The following is a 24224-nucleotide window of genomic DNA, read 5'->3' on the forward strand; positions in this document are numbered from 1 at the left end:
AGGGAAGAGGAAGGAAGTGGCTGGAAGGAAGGAAGTCCCTGAGATTAGCAATCTTCATATCAAAGGGATAGTGTCAGAGCAGTAGAGAAGGGGTGACCAATGTCTTGATCCTCTAGCCCTCTGACTCACTAGTCTGTCCTCCTATGTCATTGAGACAAGAGACAGAGCATAGTCCTTCACTTCCAACACATTTGACCTGCTGTTGTGAATGGAACAGATAGATGGAACATAATATTGCAACAGGAAGCAGACGACGAAGTCAGGGTCACAAGGGGTCAGGAAAACCATCACTAATCACACCACTCCAAAACTGTACATCTGCACATTTTGTGTTGAATTAAGTGATCCAACAAATTCATGTTTCTTAAAAGGGGTTGTTGTGGTCATAGTCACAATTGGGCATACGTGAAGATAGGAGGGTGGGGGGTAGCATACTGCTGTATGCCTGTCCATCCTCCTATCCATCCCTGCCATGTCCATTATTTAGGAATACTGTCCCCAAGAGACAAAGAAAACCTGTTTTCAAAAGTCTAAGGGTCTAGTGCAACTAAACCACCTTGTACACTGACAGGTCCATTTTAAGTGTGCATAGTATAGCTTATACTCTTCCCTTTGTTATCTATTCCCTATAGTCATGGCAGGAACAGCTTGTACCAAAACTGTCAGTTTTCTAACAAAAAACTGTCAACATGCTACACATTTCCTGTGCAAATATGTCAGCGTGCATTTTCCTGATACGCATGTCATACATTTTTTCATCAATCATTTATGGTTAGAAGTTGGAGGGAAATGAAGTTATTCTTTTCAGGTGAGGAAAAAGAAAAGAACATAGGTTGTATTCCACATGGTATTTATTTTTTTGAGGAATGCAAACTGTTGTTTTTAGACAACCTTAATAGTTTAACATATATATTTTATGCACTTGATGCAGTAGTTTAAAACTTGGTTAATATATCACCAGTGCTCAGTGATAAATTTCTACCAACAAGCAGCTTTATACTGTTTGTTGCTTATATCATGGTTCTGAGAAAGACAGCCAAGTCAGCAATCTAATGCTAATGAAATGAATCAGTTATGAATGCTGGCTGGTCAACACTTTTCTTAGGCAGATCATTGGCCAGAGGATATACCTCAATATGTTGTTAATGGCTCTGTAGTGCCCCAGTGGTGGGAAGCCATCAAGAGTCTTGTAAGACACGTGTATTAAGTCACATGAACCTGATGGGAGAAATTGATGTGAATGTAACATGACTTGCTCTCCTTCCTCCTTTCCTCCACAGCTACCGTGTTTCCCCGAAAATAAGGCAGTGTCTTATATTAATTTTAGCCTCAAAAAATGCACTAGGGCATATTAGCGGTACATCAGAAATTACTGCTAGGTCTTACTTCCGGGGTAGGTCTTACTTTCGGGGAAACAGGGTAGGTATTGGTCAATGAAAAGAAACAACAGGTTGCAGGCATGAGACATACATACACAGAGTTTTGGGGAGGCGGAATGAAGAAGCTGAGTGAACAGCTGAAGCAAGCAGCTTGGGGTGCAGGTTGCTCTCTGGGAACCGATGTAATCTGCTGCTGACTTGCAAGGTCTAATGCTCATCTTGTAAAAATGCCAAATATTGCAAAGGCATCATAACCATCAAGTGACTTCTCCTCCAAAGGAACAAATAGTTTAAGCCAGAGGTTAAGAATGGACAGCCACACTCTAGGGGTGTGCACGAAATGATTTTTTGTGATTTGATTTGTACCTGAATTGAAACATCCCCATTTCGATTTGTGTCCAAATCTGACCCATCCGAATCAGCCCAGATTTGATTTGGATCCGAATTTATCTGAATCCAAATCCAAATCAATTTGGATAAAAAAAAATGGGTCCTGAGGCCAAAAGAGTGGGGTGGTAGTGCCTAATGGGTGGAGGCTACCACCCCAATTTCCAAAAAATTGGGCAAAGAGTTGATTTAATGTTGTTGTTTTTTTAGTTTATATGTCTTTAAGATTTTCCCCAGAGGGAATAATGGGGGTTTCAGCAGTACCATAACTCCACTTGTGGGGCACTTGGGTGGCCCAGAGAGAGTGGTGGCATAGTGCACATAGGGTGCCAACCACCCCCATGGCTTAATAACCCATGGTGTACTGGGTTCTGCTGTTTTGTAGGTGTTTTGAGTGTAGATTCTCTGGTAGCAATAGCAAATGAAAGTGGATCCATGGTTTCTCATTGAAAATCTCATATGCTACCTGAGAATCTACACTCAGAGCACCTCCAAAACAACAGAACCCAGTACCCCATGGGTTAACAACCCATATGGGTGGTTGGCACACTATGTTCACTATGCCACCACTCTCTCTGGGTCACTCAAGTGCCCCACATGTGCAATTATGGGGCTGCTGAAACCTCCATTCTCCCCTATGAGAAAAAATCTTAAAGACGAGTAAACTTCACTTCAAAAATCAAATAATATTGAGCTCTTTGCCCAATCACTCTGAAACCTAGGTGGTAGCAGGCACCCATTGGGGCACTGCCATTCAACCCACTCTTCTCTCCACAAAATAACATCAACATCACACATTTACAACACCCGCAGAGTTTTGCAAAGATCAGGTTTTGGTCACGCACATTCACATCCCCCCCAGCAATGCAATTTATCCACACACAACAGTGTGAAACAACAACAAACAAAAAACAACACACATAACTTTTTAAATTCAATTGCTGCAACCCCAAAGCCCACGCTCCACTGCTGCAACTCCAAAGCCCACGCTCCACTGCTGCAGCCCCAAGGCCCTGCGCTCCGCTGCTGCAACCCCAAAGCCCCGCGCTCCGCTGCTGCAACCCCAGGCCCCATGCTCCACTGCTGCAACCCCAGACCCTGCACTCCACTGCTGCAACCCCAAAGCCCACACTCCATTGCTGCAACCCCAAAGCTCAAAGAATACAGAATTCCAGAGGTAGGGTACAATCACTCACCAGGGCTGGGGCTGGTGGCTGGCAGACACAACGAAACATCGCAGGCTGACACCAATTCTCTCAAGGTGGGGTGGGTGGGGGTGGGAATCTTCCCAGGAACAAAAAAGCAGATAGATCCAAGCCATTCCCACACTGGCATGCAGTAGCAGGCTGGGCTCAGGCTAACAACAAGGCAGGCACAGGCAATGGTGGTGACTGGCATGGCATGGCATGGCATGGCATCATCATCATGGCAAGCAACGTGAGGCATGCAATATAAAGAACAGCTGCACACTGAAACAGAAAGGCAGAATAGAAAAGCCCTCCATGAACTCCCACCCAGCCTTGCCCCTTCCCCTGGCCAATGTGGGGTCAGCAAAGAGTGGCAAGAGGGAGAAGAGCCAATGGGGAACAAGGAGAGGGAGTCATCAGCTGGCCTACATGCACCACTGGAAGGCTGCAAGCGCGGGCAATTTAAAGAGACGGCAAGGAAACAGAAAGCAGAGAGAGACTCAGAGATAATCACAAAATGGAGTCCCGAAACTACAAATACTTCAGCACCGAAGCAGGGGACAAATCGTTTTGGGGACAAATCGTTTTGGAAATGCAATCGGGTGACCTCAACCTTTAACATGCCTGTTTCCAAGTGTAGAGCAGCATTTGGAGGGCCACTTTTAGAAATTTGGACTGCACCAGCTCCAAGGAGGCAAGATTAGAGGGAGGCCCTGATTGGGCACCATAGAGGAGTTGCACCAACATCTCAGCCTCAAATAGTTTGAGCACTGCAGGTACGTACTAGCCCCCCGTAGGAATTTTAGAACGGTGGCGGAGCTCCTTTGACCAGTAAAGGCGACATGATCACCGTGGGCCTTTCTTGAGCCAGAGGCATGTAGGACCACTCCCAGATATTTAAAACACGTGACCCAATAAATCTTGTGACCAATTATACTCCAGGGACAGGATTTGGGTCTTCTGGTGAAAGCCATAACTTTATAGTTTTGTGATAGTTGATTTGAAGCTGATTGTTTCTGCAGTGAAGGAGCTAGAGCCGTCAGCGCCCTTCTGATACCTATGGGTGTCCTCGAGAGGATTGCAGCATAATCAGCACAGAGCAGGGAGGAAATGCATCTATCCGCAAGCTTGGGAGGGTGAAAGTCTGGACTACTAAGGTACCTCACCATGTCAGTGATATAGAAGTTTAAAAGGAGCAGGGCCAGGATGCAGCCTTGTTTGACTCCTTTCTGGGACAGGACAGGGTTTGTGAGGTATCCTTGTTGAGGGTCATGTCTGCATGCAGAATGCATATAATATAAAGCAGACAACAGCTGATTGAGGAAGCTTCCAACTTCTCTCATAGCTTAATTCAGGAGATGGAATCAAATGTGGCCTTAAGATCAATGAAGGCAGCATAAAGGGAGTCCAGATTGCTGGAAGAATATTTTTCAATGAGGTGCTGACGTACCAGGAATTGATCAGTTGTGGATCTACCCTCCTGGCTTGCTCTTCTGCAAGTAGATTTTCTTGATCTAGCCAGTCCTTAAGTTTCCCATGTAGATGTCTAGCATAGAGCTTGCTGGTGCTGAGCAGCCTGACAGGCCTATAGTTAGTGGGGTCATCTTTCTTCCCTTTTTTAATATGGGGACGATGATCACCAGCACCTAGACCTTGGGAATATAGCCATGAGAATCTATCTATCTATCTATCTATCTATCTATCTATCTATCTATCTATCTATCTATCTATCTATCTATCATTCTCCTAAACATACCCTCACTAATCCCATGTGTAGCAGCTCTCGCAAGAGTTTGCAAGTAGCTGCTTGGGGACAGCAACAGGGACGGGGAGAAAATGGCATCAGCAGCTGGCCAGCAGGGAGGGAAAGCTCCCGCAGCCCAGCCCAACCCAGGCGGCAGGGAAGGAAAGTCCCGGCCATGCTGGCTGGTGAGGGAAACCGCTGCCGGCAGACAGGGAGGGAAAGGAAAGCCAAGTGCAGAATGGACTGGGGCTGAAGGGAGGGTGTGAAAGGTTGGAGAATAGACTGGGGCTGAAGTTGGGCGGCGGGGGAGGACAGAGAACGGACTGGGGCTGAAGGGAGGGGGGGGAATGACAGGGAGAACTAGGGGCACAGATGGTCTGTGCCAGATCAGATAGTATAAGTGAAAAGCAAGGCCAAGACTGGAGCCCACTACTCAATATTATTTTTTATAAGCTCTGGAAGGATCAGGTCTTCCCCAGAGGCCATCGCTGCTCTGGTTTGAGAAATGAGACACTCAATTTCTGTTGGAAGTTAAAGGACTTTGCGCTGTCTCTTGTCTCAGACAGTGGAGGACAGACTAGTAAGTCAGAGGGCTAGAGGGTCAAGACATTGGTCATCACTTCTCCACTGCTCTGATGCTATCCCTTTGATATGTAGATTGCTAATCTCAGGGACTAACTTCCTTTTCTCTCTCTCTTCCCTACCTGCCCTTCTACATTGCAACATGGCAAGCCTCTCTCCCTGCACCATGTGTGCAGAGAAGATGCAGAATCCATCTGCATCCAGCTAGATAGATAGATTAGAGATCCTAACTCCTCACTTCCCTATCTAGAATGGAGTTCCTTAATAAATGCCATATATATTGATTTGAAACTATGAATTGGCTCCAAGTTACTTTACTCTCAGCATACACGCATGCCTAACTAAATCCGCTGTGTTGTGCCTCTGTGCACTCTGCTATAACGAGAAAGGGATTCTCTCACCACAGAGAATTTCCAACAATTTCAACAATAGACCACCTGGGCAAATCCTCTGTATCCAGTAAGGGGGTGCATTTTCTGCAGTGGGATCTTCATAGAGCTTCTGGAAGTGCATTTCCCAGATCTCTGATGAGATATGGGTGTCTAACTGAGTCAAGCCATTGCCGGTGGAGTCCTGACTGCCTGGATAAGATGTGACCAAGTGGTCTTCATTGTCTCTCTTAACCTGCATGCCAATAGCTATTTGTATTGCCTCATAAGTTTGAGGAGGTTAGGGAGGACCATTGCGGCAGTGGTTCTTGAACTGGATTTGTGGATCTTGTAGGCGGAAACAAGAGATTTGCTGGCTTCAACACAGTCCTTGTTAAACCACAGTTTGGATGGACGTACAGGCATCTTTGGCGGGGTAGGGTGGGGGTGTCAGCCTTATGGATCAGATGCTTTTGTAACTTCTGGTCTGTAAGGCTGACCTAACTGAGTATAGTATAGTTTGGAGTCAGATAAATGAGTAAGGCTGTGACTTGTGCACTAGGGTTTCATAGGTTGCCAAGAGGACACGAGTGGGATCCTTTGAAGTTAAATCTAGCCAGTAGCTCAGTACAGTTTCCTTGGCAAGCAGGTCCTTTATTGTTTGATCTAACAGGGGGAACCGTTTGGCTCGACACCTGGCTTGTCCTTCAAGTGTTATTGTGGGGGGAAAGTGGGCTTCCAAGTGGATCTGCTGGAAAGGAAATGATAATTGAAGGCAAATTGGAAAATGATCACTATCAAGATGAGGTACTACCTTAAAGTTCTTAGCAAAGGGTTCCCGGAGACAGCAATGTAATCAATGGTGCTCGTTTTGGAGCCAGATAAATAAGTAAATTCTCCTAGATGGCCCTCTGCAGAAGAGCCAATTAAAGTACGAAGGTTGAGCCTGGTAGTCGATTTTGCTAGGCATAGGCCCATGTAATTTGACCTCTGGTCCTTAGAGAGGTTTGGGTGTGTGTGTGCTTGAACTCCAAGCAGGGAGGTGGAAGCTTATGTTGGGAGAATAGGATATGGCCATCAGGACTCAGCCCGGGATTGAAGTCGCCTCCAGCACCAGCAGTGCTTTGGGGTTGGCCAGCACAAGGCCCTCTGTATAATCTTCGAGTTCCACCCATACAGCACTGATTTCGGGTTTTTGACACTGTGGCGGGAGGTACATATTGATGATCAGCAATGTACTGGGCTCCAGATCTATTAAAATAGCCATAGCAGTTTGCTTAAGCGGGGTGAGGGGTGATGCTGTTGCATACAGGGAAGTAGAGACAAATATCCCCAAGCTACCTTTAAGACTCCCCTGGCCTACCCCAGGGACCACCCCTACTACAAGTGTATGAGTGATATCTGCCTAGAGATATACACCACCTAGAGATCTACATATCAGGTGGTATAAACATATGATAAATAAATTAATATATATTTAGTGAAAGGTCATCCGCTGTCCAGGTTTCCTGCACCAAGATTATATCAGATTGGGAGAGGAAGTTGGTAGGGGTATGCATGGAACTGGCAACTGGACCCGGACCGGACCGGGCCAGTTAGGTCAGACACCCCCTCAACCCCCCACCCCATTTGGTTCGGGGGGGGTTGTGAGTGGTTTTTTTTAATTTATTTTTTAAAATAAAAGTTACCCCTCTGGGGGGGTTGTCCGAGGTGGGGGGGGGTTCATGGAGGTTCCCCCTCTGCTGGCCTCCCTTATTTGGCTGCTTTTCAGCCTTTCCCCCTTGGCACACTGGCCATTTACACATAAATGTATAAAATGCAGAACATAATACAGCGTTCTTGAGACAGCAGATGTGTTTATTACCTTTACAATCTACTGCAGTCTTAGTCAGATAGTCGGCATCTAGTTTCCTAGCAGCCATAGAGAACTTTGCAACTTGCTAAGGAACATGATAATTTTCACTGACTAGGCATCTGATAATATCTCATCCTCTGTAAAAACCATTCCATTGCTTCATTAGATGAGAAAATAACTTCTCTCTGGAGTCAGGATACAGACTTCAGTGCAGCAAATGATATAGTGTATTCTCAGTAGCCCCTCTTCCACAAATGCACTTATAGGATATTGGGGGCATATGCATTCCCATAAAGGAATGCAAGGAAGTTTGCATGCTTAGCTCAGCAAAACCCTCCAACCTGCCAACATCCTTGGATTCAGAGAAGTCCCCTGTGTACCTGCCAGCCCTAGCAGTGATCCACCAGTGCCACCAGAGACAGTGCAGAAGAAGTTGGACAAAGGTTCTTTAAGAAACAAAACCTTCCCTAGGGAGGGGGCAAGGCCAATTCACTTTGCCTCAACAGCAGTCATAAAAACTGGCAAACTGCTCCAAAAAGCCTCTGGGGCAACATCTTGCCATATGCCATATCCAGCTCCTGTGATTCTGCTTTGGCAGTAGCGAAGGTTCTTACTCCTTTGCCCTCAGGGCTGTCCAAGTTCTGTGTCTCTCCTGGAAGACATGGTTAGGGACTCCGTTGGGCAGTGGAGTGATCAGTACACCAACAGAAGTCCCTGTCTATCCCTGGTCCCCAAACTTAAGTACACACATTCAATATGGTCAGATACTTTGACAGAGAACCTGGTAAGGGAGCTGTTCTTATAGACCACAGCTACTCCACCTCCCACCCACATCCCCTCATCTGGTCCTTAATAGAGTACCCTGGAGGAAGAAGCTGGGACCAGACTGGGCCACCAGCCTCCCTCAACCAAGTCTCTCCTTCAGGTTGGACTCACGACCACGTCCCACCTCCGCAGTGGCAGAGGGCCCATTAGGATAGTCCACCTGAGAAAGTTACTGGATCCAATAGGCTTCCAAGAAGCCTTGAAGGGATTTAGTGCTGACTCAGCTGATGGCCCTGTTGACACTCTGGTGAAGAATTGGAATAATCAACTCACCAGTGCAGTGGACATGATTGCTCTCTGACCCACTTCGAAACTGGCCCCTTGGTATACGGAAGAACTACAGGGGCTGAAGCAGCGAAGTAGACTAGAGTGCAAGTGGAGGAAGACTCAACTTGAATCTCTGTGGCTTTCGACACTATTGACCATAGTATCCTTCTGGAATGTCTGAGGGGATTGTGGGTAGGAGGCACTGCTTTGCAGTGGTTCTGCTCCTACCACACGGGCAGATTCCAGATGGTGTTTCTTGGAGACTGTTGTTCTTCAAAATCTGAACTTTCATATGATGTCCCTCAGTATTGTCTCCAATGTTGTTTAACATCTACATGAAACCGCTTGGAGAGATCATCAGGGGATTTGGTGCAGGGTGTTATCAAGATGCTGATGACACCTAAATCTATTTCTCCATGTCAGCATCATCAGAAGAAAGCATAACCTTCCTAAACACCTGCCTGGAGGCAGTAATGGGCTGGATGAGAGATAACAAACTGAGGCTGAATCCAGATAAGACAGAGGTACTTATTACATGGGGTCGAAACACAGGAGATGATTTTCATCTGCCAGTTCTGGATGGGGTCATGCTCCCCCTGAAGGAACAGGTACGCAGTCTGGGGGTGCTTCTGGATCCGAACCTTTCCCTGGTGTCCCAGGTTGAGGTGGTGGCCAGAGGTGCTTTTTATCAGCTTTGGCTGATACGCCAGCTGTGTCCATTTCTTGAGATGAACAACCTCAAAACAGTGGTACATCTGCTGGTAACCTCTAGGCTGAATTACTGCAATGCGCTCTATGTGAGGCTTAGGGGAGGGCTACTTAAGCGGGTGACCCGCTTGGACTAAACCGGGCTCGGCTGCGAGCCCAGTGAGTCTCATGATCGGTGGGAAGCAAGCTAAGCACCCTTAGCCCGCTTTCCACTGATCGTCAGAATAGCTTCAATGTCTTTTTTGCCATGAGCCCCACACCTACTAAGATCATCTGGAGAGGTTTGCCTGCAGCTGCCGCCAACTCATTTGGTGGCTACTCAGGACGAGCCTTCTCCGTTGCAGCCCCTGGACTTTGGAATGCGCTCCCTGTTGAAATAAGAGCCTCCCCATCTGTGGCAACTTTTAAAAAGGCACTGAAGACACATTTATTCACCCAGGCATTTAATTAGATTTATAGTTTTAAATAATTTTAATGCTGAGTTTTAAATGTTTTTAGTCTTTTAAATGATTTTAATAGTTAATTGATTTAATGCTTTAAATTATTTTAATTGTAAACCACCCAGAGACGCAAGTTTTGGACGGTATAGGAATATTTTACATTTTTTTAAAAAATTAAACAATAAAAATAAATCCATCATCAGATCATGGATGATTTCTGATTTGTTCTGGACCAACCTGGCCAGAATAATGACTGGCCTGGTTAGATCTTCATAACTGCTAGTTGACAATGATTGGTAAGTGCAGGGGTGGGGGACCAGTCCAGCTCAGGGCCTTGGCAGGTTTAGGGTGAAAGCCCCTTACTCTCCCCCATCATCCTGATTAATTGGCAGATCACAAAGGAACAGAGGAAGCTGCCATATACTGAGTCAGACACAGTATTGTCTTCACAGACTGGCAGCGGCTTCCCCAAGGTTGCAGGCAGGAATCTCTCTCAGCCCTATCTTGGAGAAGCCAGGGAGGGAACTTGAAACCTTCTGCTCTTCCCAGAGCGGCTTCATCCCCTGAGGGGAATATCTTGCAGTGCTCACACATCAAGTCTCCCATTCAGATGCAACCAGGGCAGACCCTGCTTAGCTAAGGGGATAAGTCATGCTTGCTACCACAAGACCAGCTCTCCTCTGGATGAAGAGCTCTCCATAAAATAAAAAAATAAAAAAATCCCAGCAGCACTAAAGATGGGCTTAACACCCAGGGTATAGTCTGGTCCTAAGATTCTTGGCTAATAAAAAGTGTTTCTTAGAATATTCAGATATTATTGATCTTGCTGATCTTGATCTTGCTGGCCACAAGGTGGTTAGTGATCTTACTGATTGGCAAGGTGGTTAAGTAAGACATGCTGTGTTATTTCAAACATGACACGGCCACCTGGCTGCAACACCTGCACTGGCCTGGCTACAGACATAGGATTCCTCCCCGCTTAAGAACTGTATCTGCAGCCACTCCAACTACAGCTAGCTAGACCACTTCTGGTATTATGCTGACCGGGGTGGAAAGAAGGTACTCAGCTGTCCCGCATCAGCGGGTTTGGCAGTAGCTAGCTCCAATGGGGGAAACACGGCAGGGGAGGTAAGGGCACCCTCCCCACGCCTTAAAGCAACCACCCCCACCTTTGAACCAGCTCGGACACCAGCATTTCGAACTGGTTTGGCACTCCAGGAAAGGAGTGCTGAACCGGTAACATGCCCATCCCTACTGACAATACAGGGGTGGAGTGCAATTGGCTGGACTCATCCAAAGAACATGCACTGCCCTGCCTCCAAGGTTGCCGCACTTGCCTCCAGGGGCTGCCTCGCTTGCCTCTGGGGCCACCTTGCTCTCCTCCCCTCCCCTCCTTTGCCAGCCAGCTGGCCCACTTCTAGTCCTGCTACTGTGCGGCTGCCACTGGCCACTATGCTGCTGCCAGCTTTTTTCTCCATCCCCAGCAGTGCACTGTGCTCTTGGAGCCCGCCACTGCTTCCCCGTGTCATCAGGGTGCATGAGCGCTCTTTAGTCCCAGTCACGTTGGGGCAGAGCCGACTGGAACGTGATGCGTGGGCAGTAGGCGTGCACTGTGTCACCATGGTGAAAAGGTCACTGACACTGCCGTGGGTGCCCCTGGGGAGAGGGGAGCATGTCGCCACCAAGGTAGGTAGTGCATTGCCCCCTCAGTGGGGCTGCCCATGAGAGAATAGGCTGCCTAGGCCTCACTACCCACCCCTGTGAAACTGGTTCCCTGTCAGAACTCATTCTCATTTGTCTCTCCTTCACTCTGGGCATATCTTCTGTGACTGGAAGAGTAATCAAAGATACAAGCCACTTAGCAGTCTAAGCATGATTATTGGTTTTATTATGTTTGTTTGCAGGAACTCTTTATAAATATGCAACTGGTGCAAACTAGAAAAGGCGGCGTGAGCGTTTTTTGCAGGAGCTTTTACGAAGGGGATAAACTTTAGAAGAGCCCTGTGTATCAGCCATAACCCTAAACATAAAGTCACTGTTCAGTTGCACTATCAGTGTTCCAGATGCTGAGGGTAAGATAAGTAAAAAAGGCAGCAGCTAACTGATTACCATCTCTTATGGTCAAGGAACTACTGCTTCGACAATTTGGGGGGTGGTTAAAAATGCTGCTGCTGCTGCTCCAACTGCAATAAAGGTGCTCCAGGTGTCAATAAAGCTACAAGAATGTTTTGACTACACCCCTCCCCACTCTGAATTCCTACAACTCCATATGTAGACATCTCAGGGGCCACATTGGCGGAGGGGGAGCAGGCAAGAAGGACAGAGCCACCTCTGGTTATATTGACATCCTGTTCTTACAGAAAAATGAGAAGCGATTGGAATAACTCTCACATCCCCCACGCTCCCTGATTTGGTGACAGTTGTACAGGTAACCCCACTGCTTACAATTGCTTTCTCTAGCCCACATGTTCTGCAGCATTATGCCAGTGTTCCTCATCTAAGGAAGTGCAGGCAGTCTTGTGCAAGAGCACAGATACTTAAAACTGCATGCCCTCAATTTGGGAATGCAATTTGTATTATCTGTCTACCTATCAGCCCCCTTGCACGATAAAGGAATGCACAAAGAGTGCATTGGGACATTCTCTGCTGAAGTCACTGCAGGTGCAGTCAGTGTAAGCCCATCCTTATTGCATGTGCCAGTGGTCATCTTGCCTGAAACAGCTGTGTGCATGTGTGTATCATGGCTTTAGTCCATGAGCATTTGTGCCACAATAAATCCCTTAGTCTTGGAGGTCCTTCAAGCCTGCTGGGATGCAATTCTCCCCATCTCTGGCAATTTTTTTTAAAAAAAAACTGAAAACCCATCTTTTCACCCAAGCTTTTTCAGCTTCCTAAACAATTTTAGGTTTTAATTTCTGGTTTATTTTTAAATTGTTGAATTGGTTTAAGTTTTTTGTGTATGTTTTTAACTTGTTTTATGCTATTGTTAACCACCCAGACACGAAAGTTTGGGGTGGTGTACAAATTTGATAAATAATTAATAAATAAATAAGCCTCTTTGTTGTTTTCAGTCAGTTAAATGGGAGTTTAGGGAAGAGCCAGCGTGGTGTAGTGGTTAGAGTGCTGGGCCAGGACTGGGGAGACCCGCGTTCAAATCCCCATTCAGCCATGATACTTGCTAGGTGACTCCGGGCCAGTCATTTCTCTCTCAGCTTCACCTAGTTCACAGGGTTGTTGTGAGGAGAGGAGAAACTTAACTATGTACACCACTCTGAGCTCCTTGGAAAAAGAGCAGAATATAAATGTGAAAATAAATAAATAGATAGATAGATAGATAGATAGTCTCAGGTCGTCCCCCCTGCACTAGAGTAAACCAACAAGATATTTAGACAGACTTTCCAGCATTTGGTAGTCTTATTATATCCCCTAACATATTCACCTTACTGTCATTGATTGTCCCCTTCAACTAAAATCTAGGCTGCAATGCTGCCCAAAATAACATGTACTCACTGAATATGGCCATGAAACTTAATATGCACATGGCCACAGGCAGGATTGCAGCAGTGTGCTTATTAATTTCTGCCATCATTGTCATTGGTAATAATTGATACAGTCACGTGGAACATTTCCTTCTAACATTTAGAAGTGGATATGATGCATGCATGCAATGCTGAAGTCGACACAGTTGCATAAAAGATACGAATACACACACCTGACAAACAATTGGCCAGGATACCCTGTTGTATGCAGATTTCTGTAAAACATGCTTTTGTCTTCTGTAAGATGTGAAGTACCTGTAATAAGCAATGTTCCCTCTAAGGCGTGTGCACACGCTCACATGTTGTTGTTTTTAATGTCTGCTCAGTTAATTTTAAACTCTGCTCAGGTCCCACTCTGAATGCATGTGTGCACACACTGCCTTGATACTGTCTCCCAGAATAAAATTCATTCCGCACACAGATGAAAAAAATTAGAGAGAACACTGGTAAGAAGTGTTTTTCAAACAGAAAGGGATATGATTCTGTTTCACAGTTACGATCTGAAGGATCACAGTGCCATCTTGTGGGAGAAATCCAATTGTAAAACTCCAGACAATGTTACGAAGTCTTCAAGAGCAGGTGGGTTACACATAAAATTGTATGATGCAGGGAACTAAATGAAGAAATATATGAAGCCTTACAAATGAAGCCTTGCATTCCTTACAAGAACATAAACTGTACACTTCAGTTATATTTTATAGCCTGTAAAGGTTTGCAAGCATTACAATGACTCTCTTTCTGCCATGTGTCTTTTTGACCTGTTGAATTATTTTCTAAAATTCACACATTTTTTTCCTATGTAAACCGCTTTGAGAACTTTGGATGAAGAGATATATAGAAATATTTGTCTTCATAATTGTCATCAATTTAAATGAGAGTCTGCATCTAAGACCACACTGAGTATTTAATAGACAGCATCACATTTCGCTGTGGTCCTGTCCTCTTTCTGAGTACCCATTCTGAGTACCTCATTCTGAGTACCCAGAATGTTGGGGGGCAATATGCTAAATCATTGTAAACCGCTTAGAGAGCTTCCAGCTATAGAGCGGTATATAAATGTAAGTGCTATTGCTATTGCTCTTGCACATGACAATCATAGGAACATAGGAAACTGCCATATACTGAGTCAGACCATTGGTCTATCTAGCTCAGTATTGTCTTCACAGACTGGCAGCAGCTTCTCCAAGGCTGCAGGCAGGAATCTCTCTCAGCCCTATCTTGGAGAAGCCAGGGAGGGAACTTGAAACCTTCTGCTCTTCCCAGAGCAGCTTCATCCCCATTCTGCCTATAAACATACCATGAAAATGCAGGAAATCCCTGACAATATCTATTTCTTAAAAGCCCAACAGCATGAATCATCCAAATACCATAAAAGTTCACCTTCCTCTTCACCTTTAAGACAGGCCCGTCCAACCAGCCATTTTAGAATCAAGGACATTGGGAATTGGTCCAGAGACAGCACATCTCTTGTCTCAGAGCCCATTCCTCCCCTGTTAATAAACACTTTGGGGGCAAAGGAAAGACTGAACCTTCATTCCTGAAGTGGGAGTGGGTGGGTTGAATGGGAAGATTTTTGTGAGGAAAGTCTTGGGCTCAAAAACAAAGCACCCCTTTGGAATGTTGTGTCAGAGTCCATTTCTCTCCCTGCCACCAGCATTGAGTTTGGATATGAAGGAGGTTGTTTGGATACAGGAAAAGATTATATGAACCAATCCTACTTCTTCAAAGATCAATGTTTTGGAGAAAGAAGGGCGGGGGGGTCAAAGAAATAGGGAGTCACCACATTTCCCACAGAAATGTCATATGGTTTCCCATATGAATTATATACAATATATATATATATGCTCAATATAGTAGGGTACATTACACAATGATGATGATGAGGAGGAGGACAATGATGATGATGATTTTAGTTATTGGATATCTTTGATTCTTACACCTAGGAACCGATTGGTTATGGATTAGAACGGAGGATAAAAAGGTTGAGGTTGCCAGTCTGTTTCGGAGTACAATTCAAGGTGCTCATTTTTACTTTTCAAGCCCTAAATGTCTTGGACCCTGGGTACCTTAGGGCCTGTCTGCTCTCAACTGAGTCTCCCCACTTGATTAGATCATCTGGGAGTGCTCTGATCCACTTGCCAACACCTGCTGAGGTCCATTTGTCAAGCACGTGGGACAGGGCCTTCTCGGTCATTGTCCCTAGGATATGGAACTCGCTCTCAGTTGAAAACCACATAGCTCCCTCTCTCCCAGCCATTAGGAGCAAAGTAAAGACTCCCTTTTTCTGCAGGCTTTTGGCCAATGAGCTGAGCTGACCTTTGCTCTTTAAAAAAAAATTGCTTCATTTATTCTGTTTTTAGGTTTTTACTGAATTGTTTTTATCTTGTTAACTGCCCTGGGGTCTTAGGTTAAATAAATATAAATAAATAAAACTAAATGATACATAGAACTATGTGTGGCTTTCCCCCATTTTTGAAAAATTAAAAGTAACAATAAACAGAGTGTTGATCCTTTCTCTCCAGACTAGGTTGTCACTCTAAATCATCCCCCTCATGCTGTCCAGAGGGATGAAAAGATTTTGTCTGTATCTTTTCACCTGGTGGAGAAGGAGCTGGGGGGATTTTAAATCGGGAAATGGCCTGAAAGAAAGTGTTATGGGTGCTGTTCCCCACCATTCAGCAGTGTTGCACTCTATTCAGCACTGCAGCAATTCATGGCTATTAAAAGTGCCTGAATGGACCAACTCACTGTAGGTGAAGAAAATCGGGACATACATGAAAATACAGTTTTGAGGCTCTATAATATTAAGCAGATCAAAATATGAGGAGAGGTGACAATGAAACCAACATATTCTCTGTGTTGTTTTAGGGTACCAAGTAACAGCCCTCGGTTTTTTGAACCTAAGGTGAATCTTGACTTTGGCAGGTGCGCTCATGTGCATGCGCACACACACACACACACACACACACACACACACACACACACACACACACACACCGAGCTGAGCAGTGCAGAGGCTCTACTTTGATTTGAGCTGTACAAGCTGCTAATTCACTGGGTTGAATTACCAGCCCATGCAAATGACAGCGGGAGATGGGGGAAAGTTAGGGAGCTTGGAGCCCTTCCTCTATTGACATTGCCTACCTAACCTCAGCAATGTAATTTTCAGGAACAACTAAACTCTCTGTTAAACTCTTTGGCTCTCTTATCACGATCACAGAGATCACGATCACGGATCCTTGGCAATCTGTGGGGAGCGCAAGTTTGCCGATCCTCCCCAGAGATGATCAGTCACCCTTCCCAGATGGGTGGGGGTGGCTCTCCCAGCAGCTCCAGGGGTCAAGTGCAGGTAAGCGCTGCCATTTGCCTCCACCCGGAGCCCCAGTGTGTCTGCATGCAAAAAGTGTGCAATGTGAGTGCACGGTGCATTACTGCGATTCCTGAGTGTGCCCGCTGTTGCTGCAAGCAGCTGCGGCAGACACACAATCAGAAAAACAAGGGTAAGGGAGCGCTCGCTACCTTGTTTAACTAGGAGGCTTCACAGGCGGGTTAGGGTTAGGATCCCAACGTGTAGCCACCGGGATCGATCCCAGTGGTTCACACGAGTGTGCAAAACTGGGCTGGGCTCCCTTAGCCTGGTTTTGCACGCTCATGTGTATCATCTCTTTGTCTCCCTGAGGGGCAGCTTTTAAGGGCACTATGAGGAGCTTCCCTCTGTGACCAACCAGTCCTGACCACAGCCAAGCCAACCCACATGCTCACCACTGACTTCCTGTTTGGGGTCCAGGCACTTGAGAAACCAGGATGGAGACCCTTACAGCAGTAACAGAGTGGAGGGAGGGAGGGAGGGGTGGGGACAGGGTGCAATGAGGGGGAGGAAGAGGAAAGCAAGCTAGAGATCAGGTACGAGACAGGCCTTGCCCACTCAAGTTCTCCCCGGGCAACAGCTGCACTCCACAATAATTGCTGCCCTAAGTAATAATCTAGGGCTGTCTAGTGGATGGCCTGGGCCTGTGAGCACCTTATGTTTCTGGAATGAAATACTCAGTAGTGTATCTGACTCTTGATTCGTAGTTTTGTGACTATTGTAGAAATTTATTCAAAACACTTTTGTATGCTTGTATATAAAATATCTCAGATAGGTTTTTACCTTGACTCTATAGGGAAAATGTCTTCTATGTTGTGTTCAGGAGCAGAACATTTTCAACAAAAGCTTCAGTACATCCTGGGAGAATTATGTCAACTCTCAAATGCTCACCTAAACAAAAATGGTTTATTAAACAATAATCATCTAAACAAAAGCTGTTGATTTCCTAAAAATCAGTATGGGCTTCCTGGGGGAGGGAATGCTATCAAGAGGGTGCCACCACTGAAAAGGCCTTGCCACTATACTAACCATTCTCACATCAAATACTGCCAGCCCTTGGAAAAAGGCTCCATAAATGACCATATTGGAGAAAGACACACACACTTACATAGGAGGAGGCGTTCTCAAGAATGTACGTGGATCTGGTAACTTGGGTTATTTTGCATGCATCCTCAATGGCATTAAGACTTCATACTCAATGCAACCTGGTTTAATTCCACACTCAGAAGAATGATCTCTGGAACTTTGTGAGACTATATTTCTCTTGAAATTGTTCAAAAATAATATAATAATAAATAACAAGCTCAATCAATCAATCAATCAATCAATTCCTTTATTACGATTACAGACCAGCACAGTTTACAAACAGAAGTCCAACAAAAACCTACATAACCTACAGATTTATAATGCAGTGGTTAAGTATACAAAGCAGTTAACAATGATTCTTAATGAACTACTGGCGAATTTTACTGGCTATCAAACAGAACTTAGCCACATTATAGGATCTCAGGTCATTCTGATCATTTAAAAGATAATCAAGATAAAAAGAGTCTGTACAACCTGGAGGGCAATTAATAAAAGGAGTTGTATGTATACGCCATATATCTTGGTAAAATTGGCAATGGAGGAGCACATGAGCTGTTGTTTCAATATCACCCGATTTGCAGAGACAAGTACGTTCTTTGTAGCGTTTTTTAAAAATATCTCCCTTCCAGGACTGCTGATTGCAAGGCATTGCATAGCGCCTGTGTCAGAGCTCTGTGGTATTTTGGCACGATTATCTGGTTTAGGTATCTGGCAGGGTTGAAACTCAGAACTTGGTTGCCCAAATGGACACCAACAGGAACTGAACCCCGATCTATTTGATCAATTCTTTATCTGAGTTTGACCCTGACATTTTCATACCCCAATAATAAGCTCCATTCCCATTTACATCATCCATCATGAGAAGAAATAGTACATAACTGTTCCATCTAGTTAAACACAGAACTTTAATTTTTTAAAAAATAACACCATGTTCCCCCTCCTTCATATTATTCTCTTGTCACTCAGTACATGACCATTCTCCCTAATAACCTTCTTAACCAATACCACTATATTATTGTCACTTTTATTAAGTTGTTTAGTGCCAAGACTAGACTCCAAAACTGCACATTAGCATTTTTTTCAACTGGTGCCAAAGCATCTGGCCCTTGCTTTCTGGATGACTCCCAAAGGCTTCTAGTTTCAGTTGAAAATGTAACATTTTATCTCTCTTGCATCCATAGGAATCAATGATTGGTCTCATCCAATCCATTATGCTTGTGGCTACAGATTCCCAGAAATGATGTCTTAATCTGAGATTTCTGACATAACAGGCACTTGGGCTAACACTGTTGATCCTTTCAATTTTTTTTAAGCCAGTGCCATGAATCATTTATTGGAGATGGAAAAGACTCTGACCTACATGTTGAAAATGCATTTCCCACTTCAAAATGAAATTTCTGTTTCTGCCAAGAGATCTATCACTGAGAACAGATATATGTTTCAGTATAAGCCGAAAGAAATTTTACTTTGCACATCAAACTTTGGATTTGGAAATAACTTGAGTAGAACTCTCATCAGAAAGAATAACCATTGCAATTATTTAGGTTAGTTTCACTTCTGGTTCAGCTATGACTTGAAGTTGTCCAATTCTGATTATGTTTTATGCCAAAAAAAATCTGGCCCATTTTAACCAGTTCAATTCTGCATCATGGATACATTGTTGAACTGATTTTTCCCCCATTTCAGTTTCAATTATTTGAAAACAGTTCTGTTCTGGATTGGGAAAAACAATGATCTGATTTGGTTTCCAGATCCTTCTTAAAATTTCCTGTATCTGAATACTATTTGTTTTTTTGAGAAAAGGAAGTCTTATGAACCCTTATCTAAAAAAACCTCAATAGTGTCATTTCTATGGCATGTTTTATTTTTATACAACCATTTAATGTTTTGTTAATAAAAATCTTCATTTAACATATGCACAGATGGGATTTCAACTGACACAAACTATACAGGAAAGAGATCTTGGGGTCATGCATAACTCAACAAAAACGTCAAATCAGTGAGGCTATTCTCACGCACGGTGGAAACCAAGCTAAGGGAGCACAGCTCAGTTTCCACCGTGTGTATGAACTGCCGAAAGCTATGTGGGCAAACCCGCTTAATTCTCACTCCACTTAAACAAGGTTAGCGGAACGCACACTCCGTTAACCCCATTTAGTTGGTCGTGTATCGCTGCAGCGTGGTGCTACACCGTGGCGACTCACGAGGAGACCCTCAACTGGGAGGATACAACAAGCGTCCCAGTGTCAGGGGGATCCCCAGAAGGCCCCGCACACTCACACAAGGCATTCTGGGACTCCTGAGGGCCTGGAGGTCCCTGATCCCGGCTGCGTGATGGAGCCGGTAATCGTGTGGGTGGCCGATCCAGCCACCCAGAGCAAGCTGACTGCTCATGTGTGGGGAGAGCGAGTCAAGCCCGCTCTCCCCACAAACCCCCTGCAGGCTCTCCACACTGCTCATGTGGAGAGTCTCAGTGTGTGGTGGTGGTGAGAAAGGCAAATTTTCCTGCTAGGGATTATTCAGAAAAAGGCTGAAAATAAAACCGCCACAATCTTATTCCCTTTAGATATATCCATGGTGTAGCCATATCTGGAACCCTGGCGGACATCCGGACTAATGGAATGTGCACACTTCAAGGGATTGTGGGAACACAACGGGAGCCCTCGTGCACATGCGGCTGCACATGAGCCATTCGGCTTTTTGACTTCTGGGTACTGCTCTTGCTCTAGAAGGGTTCACAAGATTGGACTCATGTTGCTGAGGCTCAGCAATGTGATCCAGTCCTGTAGAGCCTTTCGAAAGCATGAGCAGCAGTCAGACAGCTTTTGCACAAACTCTGAACATGCGGGGGAAGGGCTCCCATTGTGCCCTTGCAGTCCCTCGAAGTGGGCACACTTTGTTAGTCCGGATATCAGCCACTATGCACAGATCAAACTTCAAAAAGGCCAGCTTGTTGTTCTTTTAATTAGAAGAAAATATTATGATAAATACGATAAGAATTCATAAGGTATAATAAACTGTGCAAAGACAAGGAATAGAGATATATTTCAAGCTCTCTTACTACTTATTGCTGGTATTTGATGACACCAAATGAAACTGATTTGTAGTAGATCCAGAAACCCCCTTTTCACTCAAAGCAATAGGAACATAGGAAACTGTCATATACTGAGTCAGACCATTGGTCTATCTAGCTCCGTATTGTCTTCACAGACTGGCAGCCGCTTCTCCAAGGTTGCAGGCAGGAATCTCTCTCAGCTCTATCTTGGAGAAGCCAGAGAGAGAACTTGAAACCTTCTGCTCTTCCCAGAGCGGCTTCATCCCCTGAGGGGAATATCTTGCAGTGCTCACACTTCTAGTCTCCCATTCAGATGCAACCAGGGCAGACCCTGCTTAGCTATGGGGACAAGTCATGCTTGCTACCACAAGACCAGCTCTCCTCTAATAATATCTCCTCTTAATATCTAGTGATATTAATTATCACTAATACATAATCAGTGTTTGCTGTCACAAGATGTGATGATGGGCACTGGCTTAGAAGGCTTCCAAAAGGCATTATACCTGTTCATTGAGGGCAAGTGGCAATATGGAACCCTAATGTTCAGAGGCAGCCATTAATACCAGCGCAGGGCCTTTGCCTCTATGCCATGCTTGTAAGCTTCCTGGAAGCAGTTGGCTGGAACCCAGATGCGGGACTAGATGGACCCTTGCTCCAATCTTGCAGGGCTCTTCTTCTGTACTTACGTGTTTTATGATTTATGGAACCTGAACTAATAAATAGTATCCTTCTATTTTTTTTATATCAGATGTCAGACTATTACAGCTTCCCTTTTTCCATTTGTGTGTAGTGTTCTAGCTGTTTATTCTTCTGATTATACAGATCTAGATCTAACCTTCAGCCACTAGTCCTACTGGCACCATTTTCAAACTATGGTAGATACAAACCCACCCACAAAATATTGGTTGGCCATTATGCCAGGTCATAAGACTTGGATTAAGACTAAAGCTGTTTTCAAAATGCACTCTCATCTTAAGAGCAAGGACATTATTGACTGTGTTGCACTTCTGGAATCACTTCAAGAAAAAATGTGCAGCCAGAATGTAACACTGGTGCATGTTCTACAGTACATTGCCACTTTCCCCTTGCTCTCCTACTGCTTAGTCCTGACCTTGGTACCATCCTTGCTCCTTTCTAGTTCTCACTTTGATCTCCCAACGACTTAGTTTTCTAAGCTTCAGTTGTATCCTTGACTTGGTTACGCTTGGACTCCAGTTCAAGTCTTGACCTCTCTTGCTTTTCTCAGCTGTAGTCAATCACACTCTCCTAGCCTAGAATGTATTCCATTCCTTTGAAATCTCTGCAGTAAAGTTTACCTCTAGAAAAAAGATAGGAAATAATGTTCTTTAGTGTCAGATTCTCAGCATCACAAGTCATGGTCCTAACTGGAACTGGCTAGCCATTCAACCTCATTATATTGAAAATTACTATATATATAGGAACACCAGCAAGTTGACCAAAGAGCTTCCAGAATTTAATTTAGCATAATGCTAAAATATCTACTGATCCATCCGGAGGACAGTTTCAGGTCAAGGTTAAGATCAATTTTCTGAGCACAGTGTATAGCAAGGCCTGTGTTGTGACCCCATGCTTGCTAAATCTGATTAAAGACTGTTAAAGGTCATTGTAATTTTACATTGCATGATGACATGCACTAACCTCTGCCTCCTGGATGTTAAAAGCCTATCACATGGTGGGCCACGAGACAAAAATTAGTTACACATATGTTCACTCTAGCTTGAAGCAAAATTTTAATGACTTGATCCATGAGTCACACCATTTGCTAATGGGCAAAAACAACAATATTAACTTGTTGAACAGTAAACTCAGTTTTCAAACCAAGTCTGGAGGAGGGCAAAGGAATATTTAAAAAGAGAAAGTTCACATGAGTCCACATCTTACATTTGAAGTCAAATCTGGCTTTTGTATCCTTGATATTGTCCCATGCAAAATGAGGCTGCCATCCAATATTTACTTGTTAGGAATTTTTCTATTTTGTAGGTATGCATATCTTTTAAGTACATTTATTTTCTTCAAGATGCTCTTGCGTTCATTTCAGCCTTGGATTCAGACTGAAAACAGCACTCACCCCTGCTTATGTTAACAATGCCCAAACCCCTCTGATCTACCCACACCTACTAGTGCAATGGTGAGTATCCCTTTACCCCTTCTGCTTTCTTTCTCTCTCTTTCTCTTTCCTTCTCTCCTTTCTTTTCTCATCTCCCCCCAACCAGTGCTGGGGGGAGAGGGTGGGTAAGGCTCAGGGGGCGGAGTGCAGGGGGACTGGGAAAGATGTTGTATAATACAAAATGTCAAAAAACATTATTATTTTTTTTAAAAAAACAAAGCCCATTGAGAGGCAGATGATCATTCATTCATTCATTCGATGTCTATACCGCCCTTCCAAAAAATGGCTCAGGGTGGTTTACACAGAGAAATAATAAATAAATAAGAAGGATCCCTGTCCCCAGAGGGCTCACAATCTAAAAAGAAACATAAGACAGACACCAGCAACAGTCACTGGAGGTACTGTGCTGTGGGTGGATAGGGCCAGTTACTCTCCCCCTGCTAAATAAAGAGAATCACCACGTTAAAAGGTGCCTCTTTGCCAAGTTAGCAGGGGTATGAAAGTCTCATGTGATTGGCTGTGCTCACCTGGCTTAGTGGTTCAGCTTTTATCTGTTATCATAGTAAGGGTTGAAAACAACAGAGAGGAAACAGTTCCTGAATCACTGTAGTAACAGAAAACCCATTCACACATTATGGTCAACACTTGTACATTGAGTGTACAGTGTACACAGGTACAGATCTGTATTTATGTACAGTCATTAATATGTTATGTCGAATGCAGGTACAGAAGAACATTTCCTATCTGCACCATGCATTTCGAGGGCCTGTATCCAGGTTCACTTTTTAAATGAACACAGGTACAGTCATTCACACAAACACATGTATGAGTACACAGATATCTGTACACTCATACTGCATAATGTCTGAATTGGGCTAGAATGTTACAGGTTTTGCCTTAAAGCTCTGCCTGATCATGATCTGAGATTCAGCAAAATAATGTTGATGTTTCATAATGGTTCATGGGTGTTGTTAGTAGATGGTCTCTGGATACAGACATCAGAATTAGAAAGCTGTAGAAGTCTGATTCCTGCCCCACACAATGAGGGGAGAGGCTGATGTAAGGTGTGTGATTGTGAAGAAATAGTAGTTTGCCATTCAGGAGACACATTGATTCAGAGCGAGGAAAAGCTGAAGGCACCTTTTCTCTGGGTATCTGATGAGAGGCAGTGGATCTGCTGCCTGGTTAAGAGTGAATGCTGCTTTCCTTCACTGATCACCTGTATCTTTGTTATTAATCTAGCAAATATATGAACCATCATAATTCTCCAATAATCCCTACACCAAAGGAAGCCAAAAGACATTATG

General features: G+C 44.5%; 1 long non-coding RNA gene across 1 annotated transcript in view; it reads right to left on the minus strand.

The window, feature by feature from the left end:
* LOC128327561 (uncharacterized) overlaps positions 1-24224 on the minus strand; it is a 54243-nt gene that overhangs the window by 18469 nt on the left and 11550 nt on the right. Inside the window, exon 2 of the long non-coding RNA XR_008308675.1 lies at positions 17432-17539. This is a non-coding gene — a long non-coding RNA (uncharacterized LOC128327561). The remainder of the gene's footprint in view (positions 1-17431; positions 17540-24224) is intronic.

The sequence above is a fragment of the Hemicordylus capensis genome, chromosome 5 (genome assembly GCF_027244095.1).
Source record: "Hemicordylus capensis ecotype Gifberg chromosome 5, rHemCap1.1.pri, whole genome shotgun sequence".
Classification (NCBI taxonomy): Eukaryota; Metazoa; Chordata; class Lepidosauria; order Squamata; family Cordylidae; genus Hemicordylus; species Hemicordylus capensis.